Source organism: Ictidomys tridecemlineatus, chromosome 4 (genome assembly GCF_052094955.1).
Source record: "Ictidomys tridecemlineatus isolate mIctTri1 chromosome 4, mIctTri1.hap1, whole genome shotgun sequence".
Taxonomy (NCBI): domain Eukaryota; kingdom Metazoa; phylum Chordata; class Mammalia; order Rodentia; family Sciuridae; genus Ictidomys; species Ictidomys tridecemlineatus.
In genome coordinates this window covers 173,960,898-173,977,229 of record NC_135480.1, presented here as the reverse complement: position 1 = coordinate 173,977,229, position 16,332 = coordinate 173,960,898, and the positions used below count along the sequence as shown (strand labels likewise).

Sequence of the window (16,332 nt, the reverse complement as noted above, 5' to 3'; positions counted from 1 at the left end):
ACTGGGTTCAATCCTCAGCACCACATAAAAATAAATAAATAAAGATGTCGTGTTCATCTTAAAAAAATAATAAAAATGAAAAAGGTAAACCATAGTGTGGAAAATGTATTTTCAACAGATTTTTTTTCTAGCAAAAGAATCATATCTAGAATATACAAAGAGTTCCTACAAATATATAGGGAAATACAGAAAAGTAAATGGAAAAATGGGCCAAGGACTTGATTGGACAAGTCACAAAAGAAGTATTAGAACACTGGGGTGCCACAAGAAATCAAACACATGGTTGTAAGGAGCATTACTTCCAATAAGTAAAGGCAAACTTTAATTTTTTTTTTGTACTTGTAGATGGACAGCATAGCTTTATTTTAATTGTTTATTTTTAGGTGGTGCTACAGATTGAACCCAGTGCCTCACACATGCTAGGTAAGTGCTCTACCATTGAGCTTCAGCCCCAGCCCCCAAACTTTACTTCTGCAGAAGGATGTGCTACTGAATAAAGTCTGGCAAGTAAGCAGACTTCGGCAGGAAGTCCACATGCTTTCATCCCTAAGGCAGCACTGTCCCTTGCTTTGATAGGAGGAGCTCTGGGTTACAATCTATGTGAGGGGCTAATTTTAAAATTGGGGAGGACAAAGATAAGGGGTATAGTTAAAAATGGCTATAATTGGATCTCAAAATGGCTACGATTGGATCTTGTATTCCAATTAAGGCTCAATTCTTATTCTGAAAATGGACCACTGAACTTTCTATTTCTCAGAAGTTGTCCCTTTTTCTTGTTATACCTTTCTATCTTATTTTCACTTTTGTTCTTGTATCCTTTGATACTGTCATCCATCCTAGACATTAACTTTTTGAGGTGGAAATCACTCAGGAAAATGAGTTCTCCCCTTTTTAGCAGTTCAGATAATCATATGCATAGCAAGTAGTAGCAACATTGATCATAAGCAGCAGTTTGTGTTTATGTTTCCTATATTTTGGTTTAACACCATTAGTAATAGTTTATTCTTTTTAGGGAAATTATATAAGGTATATATAGCATATATGAGTAAGTTATAGAAAACTGTGTAATTGGAAATTAATTCCGTAACAGTGTTTCATTTCCTCTAAAAACACAATTCTTATTAAACAAATTATTTTAAACTAGTGGACATCAAAATGAGCCTATAATTTATTAAGCCAAAGATATATAGTTAACATGCATAAAATTACATATGGCATTTAAAAATGGTCTATTTCTAAAATATCAGTAATTCAGGCAATTGGGATTTCCACAGGAGACAAATTGCCATTTATTTTATTTTTATGAAGGAAAGGTCTGGTCTTAAGAACATTACAACTGGGGGCTGGGGTGGTGGCTCAGTGGCAGAGCACTTGCCGAGCATATGTGAAGCACTGGGTTCAATTCTCAGCACCACATATCAACAACTAATAAATAAATAAATAGAGAAAATAACACCATATACTTCAAAAATCAAAATGGTGAAACATATTCATGAATATGTTCTTTACTGGTTAGTATTAGCCCTTAAACAGTATTTCAAGGTGATTTAAATCTAATAACCACATTTCCAAACAACTTTGGCTTTTATTCTCTTCTAGAAATACATATTGCATGTATAGTTAAGAATTGAGGGCTGAGACCATAGCTCAGTGGTATAGCACTTGCCTCCCATGTATGAGGTACTGAGTTCAATTCTCAGCACCACATAAAAATAAATAAAAAACATTTTAAAAAGTTGTATCTATGAACAAAAAAATATAAAATTTTTTAAAAGAATTGAAATTTCCATTATAAACAGGAACCTAGTAATACTTATTATCTAAAGATATAAGAAATAAAGTAATTGGATTGTCTAGTACTTTATTTAAAAATATATCTGCTGACTTCACAAAACCAACTGTATTAGTCAGGGTTCTCTAGAGGAAAAGAATAAACAGAAAGTATTATAAAAGGCAGACTTATTAGGTTGGCTTACTCGACCAGAAGCTAGATAGTCCACAATGGCCTTCTGCAGGCTGGAGAGCTGGAAGGACCAGTAGCTGCACAGTCCAAGAAGCTAAAGCCCCAGAACAAGAGAGATCAATGATGCTACCCTAGTCTAAGACTAAAGGCTACTGGAGAATTGAAGCAAGGGTCTGATATCCTCAGATGACTGCGGTGATCAAGAACCCATTCAAGAAGAATTGAGCTTGCATCTGCTGCTACACACTTGTTCTTCCAACTTTTATTCCATCCAAGCCATCATCCTATTGGTGGGTGCTGCCTACACATAGGGAGTGTCTCCACTTCAGTTGGCTATCCCACATGTTAAACATTCCTAGACACACCCTCATTGACACACTTGTAATTCTCTTAATCTTTGGCATCTCCTAATCAAATCATTTGACAATTCAAATTAACCATTACACCAACTTTCATGTATAAGCAAAATACTAAAATTTCTGATTTAGGAGAAATAAAATACAGTGAGAAGTTTTCCCTTCATCTCTAACTGTAAAAATCCCTTTTGCCTGTTTATTTGAACCATCTCTATTCATGCAATTTAATGAGCCCTCAGAAGAATTTACACATTTTTTTTTACAGAATTCACATCTACATCAGTAAACTGCCAGTCCTTTTATATTTTCAGTGCCTTATCAAAATATGGGTAATAAAATTCTTCATTCTGTGAGGCAGGAAGATGTTTTCTAAGAACTTTTTTGGATGATGAAGATATAGTATCTAGGAAGGACATCTCAAATTCCATTAGAAGGTCACCACATTGATTAGGACTTTTTGCAAATGGCAGGGCATATCCAATAATTCTTTTTCTCATGCCAGATTTTACAATATCATTTATTGTCATAGGTATGTTTCTTCCATTCAGTGTAGGCACATTAATTGAACAGCCACATAATGTCTCCCATAAACTAATTTTAGCATTATAAATTATATTTGATTTATCTCTTTTGAATTTGGGGGGATCTTTGTCTTTAATAATAAAAACAGTGTCTGCCAGAATATTATTTTGTGTTTCATCTTCTTCCCTTGGAAAAGTAAATTTTGGTGCCTTCTTTCAACCCTTTTTTAATTTCAATGGTGAGAATTTTGTCCTCAAATCTATAATTACTTTCATCAGGGTTTACCCTGTTCTAAGAACTGTTTGGTACAACCATTGTATATTTCTTCAAGTGATACTCTAAATTCATGAATAACTGAATAATATTGTTTGAGATGGAATGGCCCCACAGAATTCCTGTTTCTCGAATATCCATTCATGCTGAATCCCAAGGCACTAAAAAGATCTCCATCTATTTCCATTTTTTCAGAATATCTACCACCACACATCTGTCTTCCAAAGAAGATTTCAAAGGGGTTGGAACCTCCGAAAAATGCTGCAAATGTGGCATGAGTATTACCACAAAAGGTGTACTGAAAGGTACCTCCTGCTCCTCCTTTTGACCCTTCTTCCCCAAACTGATCATATATTTCCCTCTTTTTAAGATCGCTCAACATTTCATAAGCTTCTGTGACCTCTTTAAATTTTTGCTCTGCTTGAGGAGATTTGTTCTTGTCCAGATGAAATTTGAGGGCTTATTTTTGGTAAGCCTTTTTAATATCTTCATCTGAAGCTCCTTTTTTTAATTCCCCAAATGCAATAATACTCTTTCCCCATTTTGAATGCCTTGATATGAACTTAGATTTCCCAAAGGGCATACACTTGAATCTAGATTCTCTGGGACCAAATCTAGTCTTTTCCACAACATTGGGCTGCCTCCAGTTTCAGACACTGATCAAACTGCTATTCCCCAAAAAACACACAGAAAAGAGGCACCAAGCTATATCTTTTGCTGAGGCTGGCTTTTGCTGAGGCTGGCTTTGAACTTGTGATCCTCCTGTCTCAGTCTCCCGGCCACTGGGATTACAGGTGTGTGCCACCACACCCAATCAGACTATATCTTTAATATCTATTTTGCTGCCACAAAGACCCATAAATTTATCAACTCAATCACATACAAGATTCTTTGTAAATTTTACTTCCTTTTAAAATTCTTGGGCTGGAGTTGTGGCTCAGTGGTAGAGCACTTGCCTGGCATGTGTGAAGCCCGGGGTTCAATCCTCAGTACCACATACAAATAAATAAATAAAAGATCCATTAATAACCAAAAAAATTAAAAACAAAACAAAACTCTTTTCAACTTTAAATACCTTTTATAATTTATCCAAATCCTTACTTAGTTTTGTATTATATCTCTTATTTATTTTTGAGCTCACAGTAGTCTTTTTTGTGTGTGGAAAATGTGTTTTATTTTTTACTTTTTTGTTGTTCTTTTTAGATACACGTGAAAGTAAACTGTATTTAAAAAAACACTTTTAGTTGAAGATGAACACAATACCTTTGTTTTGTTTTTATTTTTATGTGGAGCTGAGGATTGAGCCCAGTTCCTAACACACGCTATGCAAGTGCTCTACCACTGAGCTACAATCCAGTGCCTGTAAACTGTATTATATTTTTTTAGTTGTAGATAGACACGATGCCTTTTTATTTTATGTATTTGTTTTAATGTGGTGCTAAGAATCACACCAAGTGCCTCACACGTGCTAGGCAAGGGCTTTACCATTGAGCCACAATCCCAACCCAGTAAACTGTATTTTGACATTATATATATATACACACACACACACACACACACACACACACACACATAGTATAACTTATTCTAATTAGATTCTATTCTTGTGGTTGAACATGATGTGGAGTTACACTGCTCGTGTATTCATATATGAACAGAGGAAAGTTATGTCTGATTGAGATCACAATAACCTTTACAACAAAAATTTATCTTTTGAACCTAACTATAAATGTGCTTAATTCTGGCCTACTTGGGAGCCACCCTAACATAAAATAAGGTCAGAGGCAGTCTTATTTCAGGTGAGTCTGGGTTCTTGACAAATCTTATGTAAAATGCTTTATTTCTGAAGCCATAAGTTGCCTCTTTCTTAAATATCATTTTTACAAAGTTCTCATGTATTACTTCCCAAATCTATCTAAATATCAGTTAACATAATATAACATTACATCTGAAACATGAATAAAACAAAAAGGCCAAGAGAGCTCTTAACTTAAACAAATCATACTCTCCTTATTACCTTCTAAAAACACATTTAAACTCCCATCCTAGTGTAAAAAGTAACACAAAATTACTATGTATATAACTTATAATTTATTGATAACAGGTTACCTTTATCCAGCTACAAAACATTGAATGACATAAATACCAACCAAATTGGTTATTTCTATGTAAATCTGAGGAGATTATTGCTATAGACAATTTTATTTTGGAGATCACCAATTTGATAAAATACTCTCCTAAGCTTTACATTTTAAAATGCTTGTATACTTGAAGAACATGAATGCATCTAATATACGGAGAAACCAGTAATGGTTAGGATCACAATTACACAGATGTCCTTATTAATTAAGTTTAGCTTTTACATTAAAACTTATACAAGGACTAGTGTTGTGGCTCAGTGGTAGAGCACTTGCCTAGCACATGTGAGATACTGGGTTTGAACCCCAGCATCACATTAAAAAATTATATATATATATATATATATATATATATATATATAGAGAGAGAGAGAGAGAGAGAGAGAGAGAGAGAGAGAAAGAGAGAGAGAGATAGATATAGATAGATATAGATTTATATAGATATATAGATATTTAAAAAGATGAGCATGTATTAAAAAAACATAGACAAGACTCAAACAGTTCTCAGATGTATACAAAACAATTGTTTATTTGACCAGTTACAAAGTAATCATTTAAAAGACTTTGAAACAGATATAAACTCTAAATCCTTTGAGACTTAATTTTAAAGTAATAAAACCTAATAGACACAAGAAGTTGTCTTGATATATAATAGCAGATCAATGTTTTAAGGGGTACTTGTTGTTTCTAAACAAAGAATTCACCTATTAAAGGTTAACCTTAGGGAAAAACACTTAAATAACTTTGTGCTGATTATAGTCAACTTAATCACACATATGAACTTTTTGAGAGTTACTTCCACAAGCCTTGTGCAACTTACTTAGACATTCTACAACTTGTTTACCATATGAAATACTTTCTCACCCAGAAACATTTCTTTTTCCTTCTAATTTTTCATACTAAAATATATTTCCATACCTATAACTTTTTTTATATCTCTCTTTTTCCAGTGCTCTTTCCTAAATTTACATTCTGAAACAATCCTTATAAAATTTCTAAATTTAGACAAATCACTTTTTTTTAAAGAGAGTGAGAGAGACAGAATTTTTTAATATTTATTTTTTAGTTATCGGCGGACACAACATCTTTGTTTGTATGTGGTGCTGAGGATTGAACCTGGGCCACATGCATACCAGGCGAGCGCTCTACAGATTGAGCCACATCCCCAGCCCATAGACAAATCACTTTTTAATAAGCTTTAGTTAAAACATAGCTGAAACCTTTTGTACTTTTTGCATATATAATTACACCTGTTAGAATTTTAACTCTTATTAATATTGCGTTTAGGTTAAAACTCTAAAACAAGCAATCTTAAACTTTTTCTTTTATTTATAAATTTATAAAAACACATTTAACAGACCCAAATATTTGTTACCTTATGGAGTTCCAGAAGCCAAGAATACTTGAGTTTATACATAGTTGATGTTTTAGTATATGAATTTGGCAAATTAATCAGATGTCTCTTCCTTTTTTCTTCTTTTTTTCTTTCTTTCTTTCTTTTTTTTTTTTTTTTTTTGTGGTACTAGGGATTGAACTCAGGAGCACTTGACCCTGAACCACATCCTCAACCTATGTTGAATTTTATTTAGCGACAGGGTCTCAATGAGTTGCTAAGCACCTTGCTGTTGCTGAGGCTGGTTTTGAACGTATGATCCTCTTGCCTTAGCTTCCCCCAAGCTGCTGGGATTACAGGCATGCGACACCACGCCTGGCTCAGATGTCTCTTCTAACACATTTCTGAAGATTAATTCTATTTATGTTAAAAACTAAGGGGGCTGGGGATATAGCTCAGTTGGTAGAGCACTTGCCTCGCTTGCACAAGGCCCTGGATTCAATCCCCAGCACCACATACACATATATACACACACACACACAAAAACTAATTTACCAGGGCTTGGGTTGTAGCTCAGTGGTAGAGCACTAGCCTAGCACATGCGGGGCCTTGGGTTTGATCCTCAGCACCACATAAAAATAAATAAATTAAATAAAGGTATGTGTCCAACTACACCTAAAAAATAAATATTTTAAAAAACCCAATCTACCCATTTCTAACTTAGGTTACCCATGAAAATCAAGCTATCAAACAAGCCTAGTTAATAATTTAACTAGATTTATTCCTGCCAAAGAAAAATCCTTAGAAGCAATAGACATTGCACTTTAAACATTTTATAGAAACCAACACTTTGGTTGGTTTGCCACCTAGAAAAATATGTGGATTAGTGATTTCAACAGCATCTTTACTCTTACCAATTTAAATTGACTCTTATTTGTTAGTTTTATTTAAGTCACATAAACTGAAAGGGACTTGGATCCATGTATTAAATTTATGAGTACTCATTTACCTATAAACCAATTTTGATACCATGTACAAGATATAGACACGAGCATGTATATAAACATGACATACAATATCACAGGTATGTTGAAGTGTACATAAAACTGAGAGGAAACAAAGATTTGGTAGCTGTTTACTAGGTATTAAATCCTTACAAGTGGGATGAAAAAGAACTATCAGATTTAATCCTTTAGAAATTAAAATACAGCCCGTTACAGCTTTTTATAGTATGACTCAGACATAGGATGGGCCTGTGCTTTTCATTTTCCCTCCCTGTCCCTAGGCCTACAATTTTTTTCTGGAGATTTACTGTATACCCCAAACTCCTTACATTCTCAATGAGTCCAAATAAAAACAACAGTATTTTATCATCTTTGGTTTCTTTTTCCCTTTTGTGCTAGGACTATCTTTCCAATATTTTAACATAAGACCCAAAGGGGCATCTGGGGAAATTTGGGTGTCTTTTCCCTTGCCAGCATTCTCTTTTTCTACACTACAGTTTTAGAGGTTTTTTATTTTGGGGGGGGGGGCTCAACCCCCCACTGGAAGCTTCTTGCAACACCCTCTCAACCTCCAAGATGTCCTGACCACCACGTCTTTCTCAAGAATAGATTTTTCTACCTTGGTCTGTGCACGGGGTTACCTAGTCACCGTGGTGCTTCCTTAGGCTCTTTCCCTGGGTTGCTGATGCACTTTCAATTTGGGATCTGTTGTCAGCCTCAGGGATTGCAGGTTTCCTCCCCCACTCCAAGGCCACCACAACAAGCTAATAGGTTTGTCCTCTAAGGAGGTAGTACTCACAATCCCCTAGGCAATGTATGGAGCCCCATGTTGGACGCCAAAATTATTAGAAATACTGGGTACTGCAAGAAATCAAACACATGCTCAGAAGTACCTTGGCAAAATGTTCTCTCTGATAAGTGGATGCTGATCCATAATGGGGGGGGAGGAATGGGAAAAATGGAGAAACTTTGATGGAGCAAAGGGGAGGTAAGGGTGGGGGGACATGAAGGTAGGAAAGATGGTGGAATGAGATGGACATTATTACCCTAGGTACAATGTATGACTGCACATATGGTATGACCAGCTACATAGTATACAACCATAGAAATGTACAGTTGTGCTGCAATTGTATACAATGAAATCAAAATGCATTCTGCTGTCATATATACCTAATTAAAAAGGAAGAAGAAGAACAACAACAACAACAACCTTGGCAAGGCAAACACCTTCTGCAGAAGGTGTGCTACTGAACAAAGTCTGAAAGGAAGTACACTTTGGTGGACAGTCCACCTATTTTTATCCCTAAGGCAGCACTGTCCCATGCTCTGATAGGAAGAGCTTGGGGTAACAATCTATGCAATAGGCTAATTTTTAAATTGGGGAGGGCAAAGGGGTATAGTTAACATGACTATGATTGTGAGAGCAGGGCAATGAACAGATAGCTGCAAAGGACAGGTACCAAGAAAAAGTTAATGAGTAGATAGCACTCCCCATCATCTGGTTGCTAACAACCTTTGGGGAAGGTGAAGGATCACGTTTTCCAACACAAGCAATCACTCCCCAGATAACTCTCTTCCTGCCCTTTTGGTTACATAGGCAGGATGTGAGGAGGAAGCATGAGGAGAAAGGAAACCTGAAATCTATAAAAGGGGCAAGACACCCCTACTCCCTTGGGCACCAGCTCCGGACCCTCTCCTCTCTGGAGGAATCTCTCTCTCTCTTTCTCTCTCTCTCTCTCTCTGTTCTATCCTTTACACAAAACTTTTTGCTCTTGCCTTAGTATTTCTCAGGTGTTTAATCATCAGTGTGTGTGTGTGTGTGTGTGTGTGTGTGTGTGTGTGTGTGTGTGTGTGTGGGAGGGGTGGGAGGGGGGTTAAGGACCTTATCCTGATTTCAAGACCAGTTTCAATTGGATGTTACATCCCAGTTAAGGCTAAATACTATATTCTGAAAATGGACCACCAGAATTTCTGTTTCTCACAGAAGATAACATGACATACAACACAAGATAACCAATTGACACTGATTTAAAAAAAAAAAAAGTGCTTGACTTCAGTAGAAATCACAGAAATACAATTAATGCCTCACTGAGATTCACCAAAATAAAAAAGATCATCATCAGCGTTTTCAAGGATGTAGGCTGAGGATGTAGCTCAATTATAGAGCACTTGCCTAGCATGTGCTATTATAGGACAGACAAAGCTGGACACCTAGGAATTAGCAGGAAGCAGGTTTATTGGCTGTAGCCAGTCCAGAGGTGGCTTTTGCCTAAACCAGTTTGTTCAAATGCTTAGAACTTTATACCCAGTGTGTAGGGGAAGAAGGAGCTCAGAGGCTCACAATCTGCAGAAGTCCACATAAAAGTAGTTTTGTCCTACTATTCTGGGCAATCAACCCAGGCCTGGAAAATAAATCAAGGACACTCTCTGTGAAAACCAGTGCCTAGGAAAGGAAGAGGTTCCACCCCCCCCCACACACACACACACACACACTGCCACCAAGCTGGTTCCAAGGAACCTGATTTGTACCATTTACTCCTATCTTGTGGACTCCTAGGGATCTAACTTCTATCCTTTGAAATGCAAATACCTCTGTGAAAGCTCCTGGCTCCACCAGACTGCCTTATCACAGTCTACTTGAACACACTTCCCACTTGAAAACTTTTTTTGCAGAAATTCTTGCTGATAGTCTAAGAATAGATTTGGTGAGGGTCCCTAGAGAAGCTTAATTAAGATTTTTCTGTGGAGGAGGGAGTGCCACTACAGTGCAAGGCCCTGGGTTCAATCCCCTTTGAACCCCACCTCCCCCCAAAAGTTAAAAAATTGTTTGCAAGGATGTGCAGTATCTAGACCTCTTATATATTGCTATAGGAGTTGGAACTATTATAATCTCTTCAGAAAATATGTGGGCAACTGAAGTGGCACCCTCTTTCTCCACAGAAAAGTCTTTTAACTGAGCTTCTCTAGAAATCTTCATCATGCCTGATTTTAGGACTGTCAGCAAAAGAGTCTCTGCAAAAGAGTTCAATGTAGATAAACTTCCTATGTTCATGTTGCCCAGTTTTACTTGGCCATTGGCCGGGAAGATACCAGAACTCCAGGTTCTGGACACCCACTTACTAGTTTTTCACAAAAATATCCAGTGTAGTAGTTTGTAGAAATGTGCAAACATGGCCTCTGGCCTTGAGCTGGGACTTCACAAAGATGTCTACATTTTAAAGATAAGTTACTAACTGAGCTCCATGGTAACAACTAGCAGGGGGAGGAAAGAAAGGGGAGAAGAAGCTCTCCCTTTCTTAGATGTTGTCCTTGAAGGGTTAACTTGCCCAAAACAGTGGGGAAAAAAAAAAAAGCTGCTTTTATGTGAACTTCTGAGCCCCTCCCCTTACATGCTGGGTATAAAACTCTGAAACTACCTGAACTCAGGGTTCAGGAGATTAATTGATTACAACAAAAGCTGTGCCCTCTGAGCCTGGCTGCAGCCAAATAAAACTGTTTCCTGCTATCTTCGGTGCCTTGCCTCGTCTGTCCCTACAATACAACATCTACTGAAGCTGAGTTTACACAGGCCCTGTGACTCAGCAATTCTGTCAACAGGTTTATGCCCAATGTGAAAGAGGGAGCAAGAGATTTGACTCCTTGTTCTGCTCCACTAAAAACTCAGGAGGCTGTTTTGGCAAGGGGAAAAAAAAAAACAAAAAAAAGCTGGCTTCAAGGAATATAAAAGAGACTTTCCTTTTCCAATTCTCTGTCTTATCAGACTCAAGGGTACAGTGAGACAAAAGGCAGGAAACATACATAATATAGATTTAGCTAGGAAATGTGTCACTCTCTCAGGTTCCCAGGTGCCCCTTAAGGCCAGCCTCCCTCAGCATCCATTCTCAGTATGAGGAAGTTCAGAAGTTAAAACAATTTGGAGTTTTTAATTTCAAAGGGGGGCTATGTTTCAATAGACTTATGTGTATACTAAGCAATAAAATTGTTTAAGTACATAAACAAAATAAATACCATTTTGGGATAATGGTTATTTCTCAGACAGAAGGTGAAAAATGATAGGAAAGAGACTAGGGAGGAGTACTTAAAGGGTTTAACTTGATCTGAAATACTAATTTCTTTAATCTTATTTATTATCCATTTTTCTGTAGTTCTGGGGATTGAACCCAGGGGCACTTTACCACTGAGCTACATCACCAACACTTTCTATTTTTTGTTTGAGCAGGGTCTCGATAAGTTTATGAGGGGCTTTCTAAATTGCTTAGGCTGGCCTGGAACTTGCCACCCTCTTGCCTCGGCCTGTGGAGTTGCTGGGGCTACAGGCAAAGGCCAAAGCACCTAGCTTCGCTAATTTCTTTAAAAGAGAATTTAAAGCAAATGTGATAAAATACTAAGATCTGGGCTGGGGCTGTAACTCAGTGGCAGAACGCTAGTCTGGCATATGTAAGGCACTGGGCTTGATCCTTAGCACCACATAAACAAAGAAAATAAAGGCATTCTGTCCATCTATAACTATAAAAAAATTAAAAGAAATTTAAAAACTAAGATTTGATAAATCTGTGTGATAAAATTTTTTCTTTTTTTTTTATTTTAGTATTCTTTATAATTTTTTGTGGTTGTTGTTCTTGCAAAATGGCTGTAGCTGGCCTCAAATTTGGGACCCTTCTGCCACAGCCTCCCACATCACTAGGATTATAGGTGGGCACTACAATCTTGCTATTCTTTTTTGTTTTAATATTTATTTTTTAGTTGTAGTTAGACACGATACCTTTATTTTATTTATTTATTTATTTATTATTTTTTTTAGAGAGAATTTTAATATTTATTTTTTAGTATTTGGCGCACACAACATCTTAGTTTGTATGTGGTGCTGAGGATCGAACCCGGGCCGCACGCATGCTAGGCGAGCACGCTGCCGCTTGAGCCACATCCCCAGCCCCTATTTTATTTATTTTTATGTGGTGCTAAGGATCAAACCCAGGGCCTCGCATATGCTAGGAGAGTGCTCTACTGATGAGCCATAACCCTAGACCCTCGGCTATTCTTTATAACTTTCTATATGCCTAGTATATTTCTTCTCCTTTTCCTTCTTATTCTTCTCTGGATATGGTGGCAACTTGTCTATAATCCCTGAGACTAAGGAGGCTGGGGCAGGAGGATTGAAAATTCAAGACCAGCCTGAGCAATTTAGCAAGTCCCTGTTTCAAAATAAAATATAAAGGGCTGGGGATGTAGCTCAATGGTAGAGCCTTTGCCTAGCACACATGAGACCCTGGGTGGTCAATTCCAAGTGCCACAGATAGAAAGAAAGAAAGGAAGAAAGGAAGGAAGGAAGGAAGAAGGAAAGAAGGAAAGAAAGGAAGGAAGGAAGGAAAGAAGAAGGAAGGAAGAAAGAAATTGATTATGTGTCAATTACAATTTTGAAAATATTATGAAAAAGAAATTGTGCTGGGCCAGATGGTGCATGTCTGTAATTCTAGCAACTCAATAGGATGAGGCAGGAGGATTAAAGTTCAAGATCAGCTTCAGCAATTTAGCAAGACCCTGTATCAAAATAGAAAAAATAAAAAGGGTTGGGAAATGTAGCTCAGTGGTAAAGTACCCCTAGGTTTGATCCCCAGTACCACCACCAAAAAAAAAAAAAAAAAAAGGTGCGGCTTATGTTATAAATATATATTTAAATATACAAGATTACTAATTAAAAGAGATTTTAAAAAACTACACCCTTAAATTTTTGTTCCAAAATAAAAAAGATTGCAACACAAAGTATATTGTCTGTGTTTCCAAATATACCATATATACACCACAGATACTGGCACTTTACCTCTATAATGTGACATGATGTGATGATGTGATGAAAGTAATACTTTTACCTTTGTGGTCTCCACAAAACTCATAACCCCAGTCTAATTGATATGGGACAGACAGATCTGAGTGGTGGTAACATGAAGTTAAGTGAATAATTCTATAAAATGAGCCTACTGTGCTGACATCCCCATGCTTTCTTTTCCAAGAAGCAATTTATCTGCAGCTCTGCCTGGTTTAAGTGAACAGGATATGGCACATTCCTCAGCAAACTACTTGTTATCTGTAAGAGAAATACAGGCCTGGAATAATGTCCATAAGGGGGCTGGGGTTGTGGCTCAGTGATAGATCTCTTGCCTCTTATGCGTGAGGCACTTGGTTCAATTCTCAGCATCACATATAAATAAATGAATAAAATAAAGGTTCATCAACGACAACAAAAAAATTAAAGGACTAAAAAAAAAAAAAAAAAAAAAAAAAAAAACCTAATGTCTATAAGAACACAAGTTACCCTAAAGGGTGGAGGGGGACTTTTATGACCATTTCACAGACCAAACACCTGAATTCAGGGAGATAAGGATAATTCCTCCCGGACTGTAAAATCTGTTCGAACAGGTTCCAATTAGAACCAGTCAGCATGAACCAAAGTGACCTAGAAAGGTCATGGCAGTAGGGACTTAAAAGTGTGATGTCATCTTGCTGTCAGTCAAAAATCAAGAGGTGAACCTGTGTGGGAGTGTCTGGAAACTTCTTTGGGACCCTCAAAAAACTGGAGGGCAGGAGAGGCACTTTGTTCTCTCCTCTCTCACAGAATCCACACTCACCTTTGAAAGTGTACCCCTTTCCCCTTTCCTAACCCTTCTAATAAACATATGACTTACTCTGAGCAACATGTTTGAAATCTTTCTGATTTGATCCAAAGCATTACAGGTTGAAGTGGGGGGCCTTTGCACTGCCTCAGTTTCTGAGAAGGTCCCAGTTCTGTAACATAATCATGAGAAAAACAGATAAATGCCCATTGAAGGACCATCTACAAAATTCTTGACCAGTACTCATCAAAATTCTCAAGGTCATCAAAATCAAGGAAGTCTGAGAGACTGTGACTAAGGAGACATGATAGCCACATACTGTAATGTTTGCTAGCCTGGGTGGGATCCTGGCAAAATAAAAGGACATACAGTAAAAATAAAGGAAATTCTTTTTTTTTTTTTAACCACTGAGCCATATCCCCAGGTCTTTTTTTATACATATATTTTTAATTTTAGAGACAGGGTCTTGCTAAGTTGCTTAGCGCCTCACTAAGCTACTCAGGCTGGTTTTGAACTCAATATCCTCCTGCCTTAGCCTCCCAAGCCATGGGATTACAGGCCTGTGCCACTGTACCCAGCAAAACAAAGGAAATTTTAATAAAATATAGACTTAAAGGTAATACTATTTAGAAGAAGAAAAGTATACTTTGGCTCACAGTTTCAGAGGGTCAGTTCGTGTCCTTGACTACCTCACTGGCTCTAGGCCCAAGATGAGGCAGAAGGGCTTAATGGTGGAGCACTGCTCTATTCATGATGGCCAGGAAGCAGAGAAGGCACTGCAAGGAAGATGAACCCTTCTACCACATGCTACCAACAACCCACCTCCTCCACCTGGCTACAGTTAGAACCCCAGTTGATCTATTCAAACTGGGATGAACTGAAAAGGTTACAACTCTCACAATTCAGTCATTTCACCTAAGAACATTCCTGCATTAATACTGAGCTTCCGGGGAGACCCCTAATATCCAAACCATAACAGTTGCTGAGGGGCTCACTAAAGTTATTCAGGCTTCCATAGAACTTGTGATCCTTTTGCCTCCAGCCTCCAGAGTCACTGTTATTAGAGTAGTGCACAACCGCCCTGGCTTGGTTCATTAATTATGACAAATGAACCTATAATAGGGGAAATTGAATTGTAGTGTATATGGAAACTCTATGCTATCTTCATAAATTTTCTGTAAATCTAAAATTGTTCTAAAATTTAGAGTTTATTAAAAAAAATTAATCTACCCACAAGCAAATACCCAAAGTTCGGAAAGCAACACAGGTGATTTCAAACCCTATGCTTTTTTCACATATAAAACCCTTCCAGCTTTATCTATAGATCCGTTCTGTCTAAACAAAAAATTCCTTAAGGGCAGGGAAATGCCTTTTTCTTTCTTTTTTGCGCCTGGCACACTATTGACGCTTAGACCAGCAGTTTAAGTTAAATACTCATAAAAAGTCACAGAACCAAAAGAATCTCAGACTTTCAGAACCTCAGAACTTGAGTAGGTTGGATCCCGACCCTCTTCCCGGGTTGGCTCCTTCAAGAAGCCCCAAATCTGCTGTCTAGGCTGTTTTGCAAGAGTCCTGTGCTGCCATCTATCGGTATCTGGGAAGCATCTTGCTACCTTGCTATAAATCTCGGGGTAGGTAGGCGAGAAGAGGACTTAAGGATTAATTAAACTTCAGAACATCTGTAATAGTCACAAACTTCACTCAACACCTGTACAAGGGGGAAAACCCACTTTCTCCAGCAATTTCAGACCCCCATAACCCCGAATTAATACTTATACTTGTAAAACCCACAGATCTCCTTTACCTCAACAGATAAAGATCTGACCCTTAGCTCGCCTGCCAGAAACTAGGTCTGCCCGCACATCGCAGGCTTCAGAAGCCTGAAACTCCACCACCGATTCCCCTATTTTCACAGACCCCGGAAATTTCTTACACTACCATGCACACTGACCTATCCCATTCGGGGAAACGCACTTGCTAACCCAGACATCCCTACAAAAAGTTTCAAATTTCGCATGCTGCTCACGCCAGTAAGAAAGCTCGAGAGAGTCCTAGCAGGTCTCGGAGCCCTCAGGCTTGCGCTTTGTCCCGGGTTCCGGGTCCCCACCCGCGTCTGGGTCGAGTCAGCTAGGGCT

The 16,332-nt window shown here is 37.7% G+C and overlaps 1 pseudogene across 1 annotated transcript; it reads right to left on the bottom strand.

The window, feature by feature from the left end:
• Positions 1-801: 801 nt before the first annotated feature.
• Positions 802-16,328, bottom strand: LOC120889837 (dnaJ homolog subfamily B member 4 pseudogene; annotated as a pseudogene). The gene is made up of 3 exons (XR_005734002.2): positions 16,224-16,328; positions 14,270-14,369; positions 802-13,127 (listed from the first exon to the last, which is right to left on the bottom strand). The product of XR_005734002.2 is annotated as a dnaJ homolog subfamily B member 4 pseudogene (transcript).
• Between the last annotated feature and the right edge of the window lie 4 nt (positions 16,329-16,332).